Here is a 13,044-nt window from a genome sequence, read left to right as displayed (position 1 = left end):
TCTGGGCACCTTCCGATTACTTAACTAACAATTAATAAACCAGATAATGGAGTTTTTCTCCCACACAGGAATAAATACTCTAATAAACTGCAGCAATGCAGCATCTCCAATCTGTTCAGAAACTGCCACCAGTGCACAATTTGGTGGCCTGCTTATAAGGAGGTATTTCTCCCAGTTTGCAATATGAAAACCATGCTTGATTTATTGGTTTCCAGGCTGGTTTGGGTAAAGTTTCACACCCACTGAGCCCTCTTGGACTAAGGGCCCCTGCTCCAGCAGCATGGTTACCCATGGCATTGCCCTGGGAAAACTGTGGCCATCCCATCTCTCGGGAATGTTCTGCAGGTCACCTCTGGGCCGTGGGGAAGGAGCGAGGGGCAGGTTTGCAGGCTGGCTCCTCGCAGCCCCTGTGTGAGATGATCTGTGGGAGGTGGTAGGTCTGTTTGTTTGCAATACACTTCTTTAATTGCTGGAGCATAGGAAGGGTGCTTGTTTATTACAGTGTGTATACATCAAAGTAAATACATTAACTCCATATAAACATTTAGTTGCTGAAAAGCATCTAATTAAGAGTTCTCACCACCAGGCATCCAATTACTTATCTTGGCAGCCTCTCCTGTCCCCTCCTCTTCACCCACTCCCCAAGTGTCCTGGGGGAGGGTTGGTACTTGCAGCACGCTCTGGAGGGTGAGGAGGAGGAGGTTGGCTTCCCCATGCTGCTAGAATGACACATGAGTGACCTGTGCTCTTGTGACTGGTCTCGTGTGCTCTCTCTAATCCTGTGAACAGGCTCTATGCACCTTTTGCATGAGCCACAGGCTGTTCTATGAGACTAGGAGTTGTCCTTGGAGGTTAATGCACCACACTGACATGACCATCACACCTGGGAGCCTCTGACATCCCACAGTGCCGTCAACTGTGTGCTCCAGCATTGCATAAGGGGGACCACAAAGTCCCTGAGCATGTATTTGTCCTTTCAAATATCCTTTCCGCCCCTCCTCTCCCTGCTGCTGAATGTTTCACCTCAATCTGTCCTTTCAAAGACTAACCCCTGCAGAATATTGCTGGTGGCTGTGCATACTTTTTTGACATCCAGAAGTGTGCTAGACCACTGAGCTGCCATTCGGAGAGATCAAATGATTCCCATGGCTTTAAAATTATGACACTAGCCTTGAGGGTTGGAGGAGGTGGATACTCATGAGCTGAAAGCTGCCCCTTTGAAGTTTGGGGTTTCTGGAGATGTCATCTCTTATATATATCACCAGCCAGGTTGCTTTTTGTTTTGTTCGAGTGTTATTCTTGTCTAGATTCTTAGTGAGCAAGACCTTACTTCAAGGCAGAAGGGATGATGAGAAAGATATATGAGCCCAGATGCTCAGGCATTACATATCCCTTTGAAATGTAATAGTTCAAATTCTTCAGAAATAACAATACACTAACACCTTGCCTATTTGTACACAGCACTTCTCTCCTGGACGAATGTAAATCAGAAGATCTCTGATCTGTGGGGGGAAATCTGAGCTTGGTCTGGTTTGACTTGTGTCAAAGCTGAGTCTGGCTTCAAGGCAGAGGTACTTTCCCAAAGTCGTGGGGTGGATCGGCATGAAAACCTGTGCTGTTTGCCAAGGAGCTGCTTTGCTGTCCCCACTTAATGGAGACGACCACTGATGGCAGTGGTGGTGCGATAGCAGATGCTGACATCGAAAATTCACTGTGCCCATTTTGGTGCACACCCAGCCCCTCTGAGCATCACTTCTTCATAGGGTTGTTGGAAGGATTAGTAAAAGCAAAATCACTTAAGCAAACTGAATGACAAAGTTTCAAAGGAACATGTATTTTCTCATCTGGGTGTTGTCTTGTCCCTCAGGAATCCCTCACATTAAAAGTTGGGGGACTGACTGAGGGTGTTTTGTGATATGCCATCAGATGGGATTATGACATGAGGGGCACAGATCAGACAGGAAGAGCTTTTCCCCTCCTTACAGGAAGAAAAAAACCCAAACCCTGCCTTTCACTTTTGTGCTTTTAGCATTTTGTTTATTGCCTATTCCCCAAAAAATCCAGACACAATGTGAAATTGTCCCAACACATTTTGTGATAATCCACCACTCTTCTGCTGTCTCTTTGCTTTGGTGATGACATCCCTAGCTTGTTCTAGCACCAAGCTGTCAAGGGGCCTGCTCCCTGCATTGCTATTACCTTTTTTCATGCTAGGGCACTTTTAAAAGAGTAATTATTTGTGTTCTCATGGTTAACATCTGATCCGGGGAGAGAGGAGCTGCAGCATCCGTTCTTCCCACCCACTGGGTCATCAGCCTTGGGCTTGCAGGACGTTGCTGTGAGAATGGAATCTCGTGTCAATGTAGTGCAAGTGCTTCTTGGCCAAAAGACTCATTTGAAAGTGGTGTGACATGACATGAGCCACCTCCTGCTTTTCAAAATCTTTGCCTGATCAAGAAATGGTCCCGACCAGACACTGCAACTAAGCAATAGCATCTGCCTGCATGAATACAGGCTTAAAAATGTGCTTTAGCCATACAGGACTAGCTAAACTAAATTTTTCCTTGCTGGCTGTGACCTAGAGACTGTGTCTGAAGAGACCTTTGTGGCCATGGTCTTTGCTAGTGGAGTCAGCAGCTCTGGCAGGTGAGCAGGCAGAACGAGCTGCAGCAGCCAAACCTGTGCAGAGGCTCTCATCAGGCTCCCACATACATCAATGTCTTGTGCCTGCGAGGAACTCTTGGACAAAAATATCAAACTGAAAAAAAATATCCCCTTGCACATAGAGCGGTGACAGATCTGGATTGTCTGGAGATGATGGAATAATTTATAAGCTTTGGTTTAATGTTCCTGTTTCTTTTTTTTTTCTACAGCTGCCACCTCCCCACCTTCTGTCACTGTCGTCTAAATGAATTTACAAGGAAAAGAAAATAGTTCTCACTAATGTTCTCACACAAATGAAACATTAGCCAGAGAGACAAAAAGAAAATAACTGATTGTGAAAGCAAACCCCTCTGAGACAGTCTGAGCATTATCAGGAACAGCCTGGGAGAGGAACTGGGGAGAAAGGGAGAGGGGAGGAGAACAGAGCAGGCTGGAACAACAAATGTAGCGTTTATGATAATTATCCACATTTTAATCCCCGTTTCCAACCAAGCATTCACTTCCTTTAATTAGTTCTCGATTAGAAGGAGATTATCTAATAAATTGTACAAATAAAGAGCGGGTTATCTTTGCAGTGTTCCTGCACACGAAGTTCTGAATGGATGGGGACGCAGGGAAAGGGTTTAAGGGGGGGCGAGAGCATGGAAAATCTTGCTTTCCTTTTCCCTCGTTCCCTTGGCTGCAAATATTGGCCATTGCTGGCATTAGCGTTGCAGCCAGTGAAGTAAATCCATAATTAAACTGAATTAGCATGTACTTGGAAGTTTTACATGCACAGACACAAAGAAGGTTTCTGCTTCAAGTATTTCCAGTATGATTTGCAGGAAGGGGGGAAAGAACAAATAAAACCTTATACTTTGCTGAGGTTGATTCTGAATTTTTATCATGCTGTGTGTTCAGAGAATATAATTTGGGGTTTCTGGACCGCTGGTTGAACAGTACCTCCTTAGTTTACCAGTTGATCTTTGGAAACGGCATGAGGAAAGTCACCTCTCTATTGGCGTTTGTGTGTCATCTCAGTGTTGCAATGCTGAGGTCTCTGGGTGATGTACACAGAAATCAGACAGGTGAAGTCAGCATAGGCAGCTTAACCTATGCTCAAGCTTCAGAAGAATCTCCTGCCTTGCGTGGAGAGGGCTTTCATCTTGTGCACTTTCACAGGTCCTCGCTGTTGACCTGAGCTGGCCAGCTGAGATCCCTTCATAGGCAGAGATCAAAATGGGTGCATCTGGGGTGAGATTTTTCTGGTCTCTTTTTGATCTTAAAGCCAGCTAATCCTCAGAAGTGCATGTTTCTTCTCCATTATTTATGGGGGGAATGTACAACAGGTTTCATGGATGTGGTGACATCCTGAACATCTACAACAGGACAAATGCATCTCTGCCATGGTTTACATAGTAGGTGGTTTCCACCCCTCATCTCTCTAGTTTCCTTGAAACTTGAATGTTTTCACTGGCCTCTGCAAAACACTGAGCCAGCTCTCAAGCCTAGCATCCCAGCTTTTGTAAGCTGTGCTAGGTGAATGTTAAAAGGTAGTCAGGACTTTGCTCTTCGGAGGACAGGCTCTTAATTGTACATCTTGCCCAAGTGCAAAACCAAAATTGTGCCAACGGATTAATCTACGAGGGCTCTCTTTAGCTTCTCTTGTCAATTCTGATAATGAGTTCCCTGGGCTGTTTTGTGAGGTTTTCAGTACTGGTGGAGACACGTTATGGTGGGAGTTGTGTCGCACTTGCCCTGTGCATGGTTTTTAGTTGTCTGAGGTGGGTAGGTGTGTGCTTGTTCAGACAGGACTTCTGGCTGACTGGGTCAGGTCTAACACCTTCTGCTGTCTCAGTCTAGCTGCTTTGAGTTGCCTTTCAAAGCCTACATGTGACCTCTTCTTGCTGAGCTAGCAGCGACCTGGATTTTAACTCTAGCCCCCACTACAAAGAGGGGGGTAGAGCCCTATAGTGAACTCTTAAGCTTCTTGGAAAATTTCTTGATTTCTTTGGGCATCAGGTACTTTCCAGAATCTTGTCCGAGTTCTGTCTGGTGTCACCTTTTGTGAAAAGGCAGAGTGCCTTGATGTACTTTACTATTAAATACAGCTAGGTGGGTTTGAAGGTGAAGTCCAACTTCTTTGCGATGAGGAGGCTCTGGGATTCCTTCATCGGCAAGGGAGCTAGGTTGTGCAGTCACGCTGTGGTCAGGCTCCATCCTTCCTAATGATTTTCTAGACCCATGGTTAAGCAGTCAATAGTTTTGTTGTCTAGTTTCAATCCAACTTGACAGGAGAGTAGAGATCTTAAAGATACTGAGTTCATGTGTGCTCCTGCCAGCACAGATAAACCAGTCTGTAGCACCCTCTGACTCTCATTGCTGTTGCTGCTATTGCCTCTTGAACATAGACTGATGGTTGGGTGGTGTTCTCCAATGTGGTGTTGCTGGACTGAAAGATTTTGTCAGCATCTTGTGATGTCTCGTGCAGATACTATATGACCAAGTTTGTCAAAAGCAGGTGTGAGAAGAAATAAAGGGGGGACATGGCAGAAGCAGGAGTGAGATGTTGGGTCATGTCTCCCTGGGTTTGTCAGAGTGTGCATTTCAGTCAAGGATGTGTCCTGCTTGCGTATCTGCCCAAAGTGACCTCCCTATCGATCGAGACAGTCAATAGACAGCTACTTAAGAATAAAGTTCCATTTTCTTATTTCTTCTTCTTCTTCACTTTAATTATCTAAGTTAGATAAGCAGCTGCAGGCCAATTAGAAAACAATTACCCACTGTAATCAATGCTGGTGTGGAAAAAGGGGAAGGGCGAGCATAAAAGCTGAAGAAATGTCTTAAACCAGCACTGAGGTAACACTATACGTGACTCCATCCTTGAAAGCCCTTTGTCTTAACTTTCCCAGGGTAAAGAGCCAGAAACGCCTGTGCAGCAAGGAGTTTCAGACAGAAATGAGTGAAACCAGATGAAGAGAGCATGGAAACCCACTGCACCCCCAAAAAAGGGAAGAGTTAAGGACTTCAAGATAAGGAGGGGGACAACAGCCCTCTGATTTTTGAGCAAGTCCCTCTGTTTTCCTGCACTGCCTTCATCTGGGAGAAAGCAATCCTAACTTTATGTAGGAGGTAATGGCTTCTGCACAATTATTACTTGCCAATGAGATCTTGTGGTTATAATAGATAGCCAGATGAAAATATAAACTCTGTTCTCAGTGGCAGTCAAAGGAAGTGAATAAAATGATAGGAATTACTAGACAAGCAGAGAACAAGACAATGAACAGTATTACGCTGTGATAAAAGGTGCGTCCATGTCATGAGTGCTGCACGCAGCTCTGGCCTGCCACTGGCACCAGCAGGAGACGGAAGGATGAGGAAAGGTTCATGGACAGGCAAAAAGGACGATCGAGGTATGGAAATGCTTCTTTCACAGGCTGGCTAAGTAGCATAGGATTCATAGGTAATGAACAGAAATGATTGCTGACTGTTGTTTCCAAGAGCAAAGCTTGTGGGTATCAAGTAGAGCTAAGAGACATGAGGTGGACTGAAGAAGATTTATTTTTTTTCTTTTTTAACATGAAGACTTTTTCTTTTTATTTTAACACATGATGAATAGCTAAGCTAAGCTTGTAAGCCTTTAAGGATGTTAAACTTCATATCTGCTCAACATGCAATTAAAGGGCAATTAAGAGTGATGCAACACAGCTGCATCCTGGTGTCCCCATCCTCTGCCTTGTCTGCCGACATCACAAGAACATGGCCATTCCCAGCTCTGGGGTATTGCCACCAGGGTGACAGAGCCCTGCTTTTGGGTAGAGTCTTTACATACCACTGAAGAAAGTTAGACTTCAGCATGCAAGAAAAGGCTTTTCTTTTCTGCAGCCATTGGACAATTTCCTTCACAGCCCAATTCCAGTGAGGCTATGCTGGTATTTCACTGACATCACTGTCTGTCTCTATGGCGATGACTGGACTGTCACCATCTCGGCATTATGACCTCACTACTAGTGCCCAAAGAGGAAAATTGCGTCAAGTGAGAGAGGGCAACCATGGTTTAAACAGGGATTAACAGCATTTTATTCCATTAGCCTTCAATTATCAGTATCCTTGTGGCAGAGCCCTTCAGAAGCGTGGTATGTTTAACCCTCTAAAACCGCAATTAGAAAGGGAAAAACTGAATTATTGTGAGCCCAGCTTGTGGGTTGCATATACCTAGATGTTTTCTGCCCTCAACCCTGCCCGCTTCTCATGACAGATGGCCTGCTGAAAGGTTTTGGCATTAAATCTGTTGCCAATGTCCATGAAATGCAGCGACTGAAACCCAGAGGATGGGATGACCAGTTATTAGCAATAAAACAACCCTTACAGTCCTGCAGCCCCTACCCTGTGTGGTAAAATCCTACAGAGACATGGGAATGACCCCAGCATCACCCTGTTCACACCAGTTCCTCTCTGCCTGCCAGCTTGCCTCATGGAAAGACATCTCATGGACCTTTTTGCTCTCTTTTCCTCTTTGCCCACAGCTGGGAATGCCTGGAAGATGTTATTTTCATAGGGTGCATTTTTCTGGTGACATGCTAAGAAGAGGTCGTACCTCCTCAGACTTGGCAAGGACTAGGGAAACTGGGTGACCTGTGTAGTTCTCCTCTGATGACAAATGAGTGCTGCCCAGAAAAGGTGATTACTTAGCTGTGTTTATGTGATAGGAAACAGCACAGCTGGGAAAAATGGGGTGTTTCTGAAATAGGTGCCTGGTGCACAATAGCGAGCCTGGTCTTCCTGCTGCCATCTTGTACCATACTGTGGGACCCACAAAATGTGGAGTTTATATTCACAGTGTTGGGCACCTGGTTTTATTGGGGCATTAAGAACCTCTCGGAGGAGTATGAAACCTCTGAGCCGTGGGTGAATGTCTCAGAGAACCCATTGGATGCTGTGGAAGTTGGTGTAGGTCTGGGCTGTGCTCTTGGACCAGGATGGGGTCCTCAGGCACAGCTCCATGTCCTGGATGTTCCGTGGGACTGGGCTGGAGAGAGGCCACCCTGGCTATTTCTGCATCCCAGCACCACTGGTGAGCCTCAAGACTTCCTGCAGGCTGGCGGAAAACAGCGATGGGATCCGTTCCCCCACTGCTCAGCATTTGCTCAAAGCTGTTGGGAGGGAAAGGAGAAGCAAATGGGCAAGTTGGGAGCACAAAATGCCCTGGGATCTAGCCCATGCAAACTTTTAGGACCATGTTGGTTATCCTGCAGAAGGACAGCGTTGGCTCGACTACACTAGAGTGGCTCCTTGCTACAAACTCCAGGATCCCTGCTTGCAAATGTGTGTGTGGGTGAGCTCTCCTCCCACTTCCCTGTCAGGTGAGAGCTCTCAGGGTGGCTTTCGCCTCTCTGCCTGCTTTTTGTGCTGCTCCTGCCAGTGCAATCGCAGGTAAATAGCCACTCAGTTGCCAAATAGCTCTGTGAGCAGCAGGTGGACAAGCAAGACTGAACTGTATGCAGTCCTTGAAAGCCTGAAATCAAAAGCTGTGCTGTGGCTTCCCAGCACTCATCAGCAAAAGAAGAGCAAAAGGTGAATTTTCTTCGTGGTTGCCAGCTCAGTTCCTCCTCTCCTCGGTGTCCATACCGCGTTTCTCCAAGGAACATATCTCAGCTGGCTCTGAAAGTGATGCTAGGACTGGCGCTTCACTTGGAAAGGCTGCTTGAGAATTAGTGAGAAATAGCAGCCTTTTCCCTCAGTGCTTAATGTCACTCTGATTGCCTCCAATGGTCACCAATGTTTTTGTTTCATTATATAAGATGTGCAATAACAAAAGGGGTTTTTGGTGAAATATTAACTGCGCAGAAGTGGTTTGCTTATAATGAACCCTCTACACGGAGATTGCTAACTACGATGTAATTATCAGACCTCAGTGAATAATTCATAGCAAATAATTTAATCATTCTAGTCCTTTTGTACCTAAATCAGACAATGACTCATAATTTCCAAGAATTATTCTTAGAGCACTTTAATGACGCCTATTTTACTCAGTGAGGTCAATCAGAAGTATTTGAAGTTTGGTTGTGGCAGGCAGATCTGTTCCTTGACCAGACAGGAACAGGCTTCTGTTACAAAAACCTGAAAGAGGAAAGATAAAAATGATTATCTTCTGTTCAGACTTGCTGCTCTGAGCTCTGCTATTCTTGAATGGCTTTGTCGGTGAAATTGGAGTGCTGAAATGTTTGCATTGAGACCAATGCACAAAAGCAGATAGCATAGCTGCCGTAATGTGTTGGTTTCACCATTTATCCCATTCTAATAACCACAAGCCCTGCAAACAACAGGCCCAGCAAACGTCCTCATTGCAGGTCTGTGCACAGAGCCCATGTGTTTAAAAAGCTGTAGGAACAGAGGGGTGAGAAGAAAAAGCATAATGTAAATGTGTCTCCCAGGCCTTTTGCTTGGAGAACTTTCTGATCTATTCCCCAATTCGCTTTTTTCCAAGAGTGTGCACACTGTCTTCGCTTTCAAAAAACATATATGATCCATCACAATTTATAACCTCTGGTTTAGTGAGGAAGGGGCAGACAAATTAATCTCTATAAAAGGTTCGGTTTTTATTACAGTTACTATGCACCTTTCGCCTTGTGTAATGGAGCTTATGTTTTGAAAAAAATAAGTGTGACATCTTCCTATTTTATATCTTTCTTCTCTTTCGCTGCATGCAGCATCCTGCTCTGTTCACATGAACTGGCCAGGATAATGGGGCAACATGTGCAACTTTTCTTTCTCTTGCTCTTTCCGTGAGACGCAACATTGACATTGCTGTTTTGCACAAACCTCTTTCTCAGCACCAGTATGTGACATGTTTAGATATTACCCAGCTGTACAGATTTGCTCATTTCCTTCCCTTCTTTCTTATCTGAGGTGTCGGTGCTTTCCAGGTTGCTGTAGAGTCACCATGACTTCAATGCTTTGGGCTCCTTTTGCTGATGAGAATCATCCTGTAGATGACTGGTCTTTTTTGGGGGAATCATGCGGCTCCTGACGTCACCTCCTATGCTGATCCTGCTCTCAAACCAGGTGTCTTGGTGGTTATGTTGAATATAGCCTAGTGCTCTACGGGAAGGGATGTTGGGATGCGATGCTGCTGAGAGGCACCCATGGGGATGGGTCCACCCTCAGGCAGAGGATAGGGCCAGCACACCTCCCCCCAGTCAATTGCCTTGCTCTTTAGCATTGCTGCGTCCTTCCCCCCCACTGTCTCCCCTCCTTTCCCCATGCTTTCCCCCATCCACCTCCGACCCTTTTATTCCTGGAGAGGTGGCAGAACTTCCCTCTGGCTGGGCTCCTGTGGTGAAGAGACAGTCTCCTTTGACTTTGGCCTGTTAGACTGTAAAAGAGCTGACCTCACTGGGGATCAGGCTTGACCCCAAACTGTTAAGGAAAAATGCAGACAATCCTGTAACCGCATCCTCCTTCTCTCTGTGCCCTCTTTCCTCCTTTTCAGAAGCCAGGAATGCTGCCAATGACTCTGGCAGCCCTTGGCCCTGCTTACCTCTCAGAGCTATGAAAATTTATTGTACGAAAAGGGGGGATGAAGAGCCCAAGAGATGCATAGAATAAATTTTAGAAGAGTTTCTAGGAAAGGAGCATTGCTGTCGCTACTACAGCTACTTCACTTTCAAAGCATTTTTGTTATTTTCCTCCTAAGAAGGAAAGTCCAGAGGCCCTGACTGCTTTTGTTTTCCCCTCCCATTGTGCTGTTTCCCCATAGCTCTGGGGAAAGCACAACATATCATCCCTACCTTTCTTCTCCAGTGGTGCCTGTGTCTCTGTGTGATGCTGAGGGGAATGAGCTGCCAGTACCTGGGTTTTAAATGGATCCAGGAGAGCTTTTCCTAGCCTCTGCATCCCAAATTGATGGTGTTTTTTCCGGGAGATAGGGCAAGTCCTGGCTTTGTGCTGTGAACAAGGTGGCCTTCAGGGCAGGCTTGGAACCAGGGGGAATCAGGTTTCTGTTTTCCAGGTAGCTTTAGGAATCTCTGGCTTAAAAAAAGCTGCAAATGAGCTGCTACATAGGTTTGCTGCAACAATTTTAAGCTGAGGATGTGACTTGTACAGTGCCTGTTTCAGAGCTTGGCTGAAGCTTCGATAATACAAGTTTAGAGAAATAGGCGGTGTGTGCAGAAACACTAAAACATGAGGTTTATCTTCTTGTATCACTTGTTGTGGAAAAAACCTGGTATGTCAGCACCTCCTGAGGTCCCCACAGTGCTGCTGAAACATGAGATCTGCCTTGAAACCAATTGGATGGGAACTAGGAAGAAGGCTGTGAGCCATGCATGCCTGGATCATTGGACATGTCCTCTGCATCTGATGGCTCTCTGGCCTACAGCCATGAAGTGGTTATAGTCATACTTTGCTGTGTTAAAAAAATAAATAAAGATCACTGAAATTATGCTGCTTTTTGGAAATGGTCATCTTTGTCCCCTTCTTCTAGTTCATGGCAGCACAGAAATATCTGGGGAGGAAGAGTAGCAGTGAGGTATCAGGTGCCCTGAAAAACGGTGGGATGCAATGCCTGCATGAGCAAGGAATATGCAGCTGTCTTCCCTGGAAGCTCTCTTCCAGGGAAATTCCATCCCAGGGGAAAAACAGAGTTTCTAGAGGAAAAATGAAGGCAGGAGTCATGGGGGAGATGGTTTAGGACAGCAGCCCACCAGGTCTGTGCCTGTGCCTGAGGAAGACCAAACTTATGCAATGTGGGCATTTTTGTTCTGTCTGAAAGAACCATCCCAAAAGCCACTGCCAAGTTACAGAGCAAAATGCATGAGTGACTTTTTTTCTACCCCGCCCCCCCCCCGAAACAGATGTGAAATCTCATAAAAAAAGTGAGAAATTTTGTCAGCTGCATATGATCATGGAGCCCTGGGTAAGATCAACTTAAATTCATGCAGAGAGGTTAGTTTGCTCTGTCATTAACTCACAGTTTCTTTTCTCTTTCCCTAGCATGTTTTCCTGCTAGATGATCCCCTCGAAAGTGGTACATCCTAGGTCATTTTAGTTTCGATCACATGTATCCCAATACTCATGCTTGTAACAAGCAAGCTATATCTCCTGGATTTCTCTGGAATATTAGAGGGAGGTATTTGCTTTGGGTTGGTTTTTTTTTTTTTTTCCTCCAAATCAAGATGCATAGGGCCCCCATGTCACTTCACAAGAGATGCAGATTCTCTGGACACTGCATTAGACACTAAAATTACCAACTGGGTATTATACAGAGCATGTTGATGTGAAAAAAGTAGAAAGAAATTAGATGTGTGCGTTCATATGTGCTCCAGATCTGGATACTGCATTATAGTGAAAGGGATAGGAGGTGGAGAGTTTCTGGAGTATTGGTATGTAAATGAACACTAATTATTGCAGTCTGAATGCTGATTTCCCATGTCTGGCACTACTGGAGCACCTGGATCCTATGTGGATGTGGAATTTACTCGGGTCAGGTGGGAAGCTGGGGTCTTTTAGCTGCTGCTGGTATGCCTGGTCAATATACGCAAAATACCTAACCTGGAGTGGGAGATAAAAAAAAAAGAAAAGCTGACAATGATTTTGGTGCTGTAACATGGGGCTTTGAAGACCACTCTTAAAAACAGTGACCAAGGCAGAGCGGGGGTGTCAAGTGCTCCTGGGAGCTCGAGGATGACCTTCTCCAGGCACTGCTTGCTTTCCTTGTGCTGCAGGCAGAGTGTTTTCATGCCAAATATTGACTTGAGCCTTGTGCAGATGTCCTGCACATCTTCCTTGTCCCCTGCATGCCCTGGTTCCTGCCACCCTGCCAGGAGGTGGGAAGCCCCCGGTCATGTGAAGGCTTTGCCTCCTCATTATCTCATGGATTCCCCTGCCGTCTGCACCCTGGGCTTTTCACAGACCCCCATTATTTCCAATCCCCTTCACTTGTCAAAAGTAATTTGGTGACTTATTATCGGTCAGACAAAACAGCTCTGGGCTCTGCTGGCCCCGATGAGGGGCCCGGGTCCTTTCAAACTTTTATCCTCCCTCCTGTGTGCAGGCTCCCCACTCTCTGGGCAAAGCCACTGAGCGAGCATGCAGCAGGCAGATCCCAGCCCCAATTAGCAGCCTTTGCAAAAGGGCAGGAATTTTAATTGGTCCAGCAGTCAATTATATCAATGGAAACCCTTTGCCCTCTCTCCTTGCTCCCCTCTCTTCTGCCCTGCAGCTATGTCCTGTTACCCCTGTCCCCTTGCTGTCCATGGGCAAAGCTGCTTGCCCCTGCTCTGAGCCCTTTGCAGGGACTGGCAGCTGCCTCTGGGACCTGGTTGTCCCAGAGCCCGGCAGCGGCTGGTGGGTTTGTCCCTTCTGGCGCACGGCTGCATCCCTAACCTCTGCTTGAACTTG

The sequence above is a fragment of the Strigops habroptila genome, chromosome 5 (genome assembly GCF_004027225.2).
Source record: "Strigops habroptila isolate Jane chromosome 5, bStrHab1.2.pri, whole genome shotgun sequence".
Taxonomy (NCBI): domain Eukaryota; kingdom Metazoa; phylum Chordata; class Aves; order Psittaciformes; family Psittacidae; genus Strigops; species Strigops habroptila.
The sequence above is the reverse complement of the archived record's forward strand: the minus strand, read 5'-3'. Positions refer to the sequence as shown.